Below are 5,303 nucleotides of genomic sequence, written 5' to 3'. Positions count from 1 at the left end.
CGTTGGCAGGGAAACACAACAAGCCCCTCTGCCGGGTGATTTCAGCACTTACAGGCAATGAAAACAAAAAAAATAAAAAAATACACCACAAGCACTTTAAAGCTACAACTAACAATTATTTCCTTTGTCGATTAATCCGCTGATTATTTTCTTGATTAATAAATTCAACGTTTTGTCTGTAAAATGACAGAAAATAGTGACAAATGACTTGCACAACGGATAATAACTATATATTTATTTTTTATCTATCGCACAACTCTCATTTTATTATATACTACATATATAATTACTGCACAATGTATAATAACAACCTTTTCTAATTAAATATAACTATTTTATTTTATTCTATTGTTGTGTGCTGGATGGTCCTGTTGTGACACTTAAATGTCCCTCGGGATTAATGAAGTATTTCTTATTCTTATTCTTATTCTTATTCTTATTCTTATTCTTATTCTTATTCTTATTCATGGTGACATCTTTTACACCAAAACCACCAGACACAGGAACAGTTTCTTCCCCCTCACACTTATGGACAATTAAGTCAGGCACTTTGCAATAACCCTGTGACACTATAATACCCTCTGTACCTACAAATTATACATATTTATTTAGTTTAAAATACAAAATGAGCATGTAATGTGTATATACTGTACATAACCACCTACTATATGTATATAAAGTAACATGTCTTCTTTTTAGCATTTAATATTTATCTCAGCACTCTTCACTTCTTTGCACTATTTGCATCTTGTTTACAGTTCACAGAAGTGGTTTCACCTGTATATCGTCATTCCTTGTGTATATTTCTGGAGACTGATGTGCTATTATTTTGTCTAAGTGTAATGTGAGCCACTAAACCGGAGTCAAATTCCCTGTATGCGTGGACATACTTGACCAATAAAGATAATTCTGATTCTGATCTTCAAGTGTCTTGCTTTGTCTGATCAACAGTCCAAAATCCAAAGATAGTCAGTTTACTATCAAAATGACACAGAAAAGCTTAAAATCCTACATTCAAAATCCTGCAAACAGCAAATTCTCAGTGTTTTTTTTTTTTTTTTTTTTTTAAATTACTAAAACAATTGTTCAATTATCAAAATAATTGCAGATTCATTTTCTGTCAATTAACTAATGGATTAATCGACTACTCGCTGCAGCTCTACATTCAATTACCATCAGTCACTTATTGTTGAGACTTTTATGTAGTAATATCGTCAACTTTTACGTGGTACTAAAACTCTTTTGTCTGTGCCACCAAGTAGACTGTTGTGACCAATAAAAAAGATTCCCTCTCATGTTGAAATACGGTCACTGCTGTATTTCTTTTAACCTCTTCCACTCCCCCCCCTCCCTACCATAGGCCCATTTTTGTCTTTTTTAGGGGGGGGGGGCAGGGGATCTTTAGGGGGATATAGCAGGTCAACAATATATGCCACATAGAAGTGGTTTACATTATCTGAAAGCTGGGAACCTGAACATTAATTTGAGATGCAGCTCAGCACTGTGTGTCAAGTTTTTCTACTCACAAATCTGTAATAAACATTGTGTTTTGGTTAGGTGTCTATTCAAATGTTGAAAGTTTAGAGTGTATAAGGGCTTAGAGCTTTATGATGGAAGTATATGATGGTCATTCCCATGCTCAACTATGTCATACTATATATATATAAGTTGTTGCAGTAATTTTGGGTCGATACCATTTGTTACACAGATTTGGTGCAAAATTGATCCATTTTCAACCACTCAAGAATTGATAGAAATGGTCAAAAATCCCTCTAAAATACTTCATTAAGACACCAAGACCCTGAGGAACACTATAGAAAAATGCATGCTGTGATTTGGTATCAAAAACTTTTGACATTTGGAGATTTCTGTAAGAATTGCATTTTTCAGTGATTGGTTGGTGAGCATTTCTGTTCTGGAAATTACTCAGAAACCCCCTTATTGTCAATATACCTAGGAAAGCCATACATCCTCTGAATGCCCTGGGTCTCTAGTTTGTAGTTATAAAGTTTCATGAGGTTGTGATTATCCTAAAGGTCACAATAGGTCATTTTATACAATGAGGTCATCTCACTACAATAAAACAGCTACTATGGGAACCAACATCAACACACATGAATACAATTGGGCTCATTGAATCCACAAGAGTCTCAGCTTTCCAGTCATACCAAATTTATGCAATTCCAAGACTGTTTAGAGACCCCAGTAGGCAGAAATATTCAAATACACCATTTTTAAAATAGGTGAAAATAACAGATTTATACTGCATGCAAAAAATGCATGGTTTTTGCCCAAAACTGCCTGGGATTAGCATAAAGTGGGTATGTCTGTAAAGGGACTCATGGGTACCATAGAATACATTTCATTCAGATATCATGAGGTGAGAGGTCATGCCAGTTATTCCCTCGCCAAAATTTAGCCTATGGAATGTTATTTAGCCCCCTTCCCAACAAGCGAGCATGATATGGTTGATACCAATGGATGTCTCAGGTCATCTAGTTACATATAATACCAGAATCTTCACTCTAGCTTTAAAACTGAGCCTGCTACCACCTCTGCTAGACAGTAATATCGTCCGAGGACGCCAACATCCTTGTGGAGTTAAAATGTATCACTTTTTCTTGATGGTAACATGATTAAACTAAATTCTCCGGGTATCTATCAAACTTTGATATGCTATGTAGATTTGTCCTTTCATGACAGCTGTAATCACTCCATTTAAATTTAATAACTGGCAGCGGCTGTGAGGAAATATGCATTTTCTATCTTCGCATCCAAGAGTATGATGAAACTCAGGCGTAAACAAGACTCACAAAGATAACAATTCACGCATTGCTTATGTATTGATTTATCCACAGTGTTGATTCTTCCATCTCCCAAGCACCTGCTTAGCATTAATGGGAAACTGAAGGGAAATGTCAAGTTAAAAACAACAATAATAATGATAATAATAACACTACAGAGAAAAACACCAAATATATAGGGGTGTGAGTAAACCAGTCTGCTGCTTTTTATACTTAAAGTGCTGTGTTTCTCAACATTTTCATCTGAAATAATATCAGTTTGCTATTCCCTACCAGCAATTGATATAACACAGTGGTGAATTAACCTATACCTAGTTGGACTCAAACTAGTACATTCTGGTGTAATAAGCAACTGGTGTCAGTAGGATTACCACTGATACAAAGGAAATAAGCTATTTAGCAATACTTGCATGTGAATTGCCAGAACAGAAGAAGTCTGCATGGTTGAGCACATCAAACAAAGATATCAAATCTCATCACAAAATCAAAGGAAAAAAGATGTCTCACTTTAATTAATTAGGGATCACAAAAAAGCTTAACCCCTGATCATACTCATAAATCATACTCTTTGATTTCACAGCTAAATCTACATGGCCACAGTTCTGTCTCATTGACTCCTTTTTGCATCTTCTTCAAAGAGTTGATTTTGTTAAATTAATGGCACAAAACTTATCACTGTTTCTTACCATAATTGATTGAAGTGTTTTCTTTATTCTTATAAAAAAAAATAATTTATTAGAATAAGAAATTATGTCTCTTGTTTGGCGTGTAACTGGCTTGGTCTCATTGGTTTTATGTGGAATTGTCTCATACAGAATATCTGATTCAACAGTGATGTCTAGCGCCAAAATATATAGAAAAATGAATTCCCTTCTGACAACAGTGAACTCAGCTATCTCAGTGAGTATGTTTACATTCGCATAAGTATCCCAGATTTGAGTTTTATCCTACTTTTGATCTTATTCTGGACATGATCTGACCCCAAATGGCATGGCTCTACAGAAAATATGTCTTTTATTCAGTTAAAATAATCAATTTGTAAAATTTAAGAACTTCTCCACCTGCAACATGCAAACATGCTGGTGACTCCAGTGTGGGAATATACTGTGGAAAATAAAGCAGTGGACTTGAATTTAAGTTAATAAGAAATGATGTAATTCTGTAATATATTTTATAGCATTAAAACAATGACAGAACTCCATCCTGTCTTTACCTGCTTATGCATGATGATTTTGTTGTGTTAGTAGTTAAAAAAACATTTTACATGTACAACATTTTTACATTTTACATTTTACATAATGAGTTTTTTGCTTTGAATCCTTTTCTAGCAGCAAGTAAACTAATGTCAGGCAATAATTACCAAAGGACAAAACCTTTTTGTAACTTTACTAGTGTTCATTTAAGTGTCAGAAAAGACTGAAGTGGTTCCTGGAATACTGAAAGTGTGGTCAAGCAGATTCCTCTAGAGGGAGAACTTGTCTTATCATTCTCCAATCATTCCTTTCAATAAGGCTGTAAATGCCTCCCAGTGATCCACCAGCTTTTATTAGCCTGCAGTGTTGTAAGTAAAAATCTGACAGTGTTTGTTTTTTTTGGGTGAAGGAACATTTTCAAGTATAAGTAAAATGAAAATAAAATGTCACTGACAATCACCAGAATAGATGTTTTTGCATTGTAACATCCACAGAGCAACACACCCACAGTACATGGAGAGGTCAGTGGCACCAAGAGAGTTGTGGTGTCTAATGTGACCTCTATCTGTTTTAAGAGTTATTCAAATGCTCAATACTCAGAGCATAAAGACACAACAGTGGGAACTGTGGTGTCTGTTGAGTCAGTGCATGTGGATCCTGCAGAAACAAGCCTGCAAGCGCTATCAGCGCTTACTCACAGAGATATTTTAGGTACATGTTATGCAGGGCTGTTAAGGCCTTGATTTTGGCACAAAATCAAACAATCCTGCATGGGACGAGCTGTGATTTTGCGATGTCTCTCAGTGTATTTGGCCACAAAGCAATAGATGTTTAATGACCCTGTAACTTAATACCTGGCTATAGCATGACAGCACAGACACTCAGAGTCTAAACTGTGTTTATTTGGAAACGTTGTCTTGATGGTGACACTGATAAACATGAAGAATCATCTTATGGAGATGATGAATATCCACAGTAAATTTCATGGAACTCTGGCCATCATTTCCTAAAACTTAGTTATTCAAATTTTGAGCATAGCACAAAGGAACACCAAAAAAGGTTGAGTGACACACAGCCCTGACATATCGTCATCCCATAAAGTCATTATGTCTTTGCAAATACTTTGTTTATTTCATTTTCATGTATTTTGTTGCCTTCTTACACATCCAACGGAGGCAGAACAACACTGGCACTCATGTGGGGTCACCATCTAATGGATTTTAGTGAACATTTTGGTCATTAAAAATACTGGTAATTGCATTTGTGTCACTGTAAAAATCCATACCAAATTCAATGACATGTCATG

This window comes from Thunnus maccoyii, chromosome 19 (genome assembly GCF_910596095.1).
Source record: "Thunnus maccoyii chromosome 19, fThuMac1.1, whole genome shotgun sequence".
Classification (NCBI taxonomy): Eukaryota; Metazoa; Chordata; class Actinopteri; order Scombriformes; family Scombridae; genus Thunnus; species Thunnus maccoyii.
The sequence above is the reverse complement of the archived record's forward strand: the minus strand, read 5'-3'. Positions refer to the sequence as shown.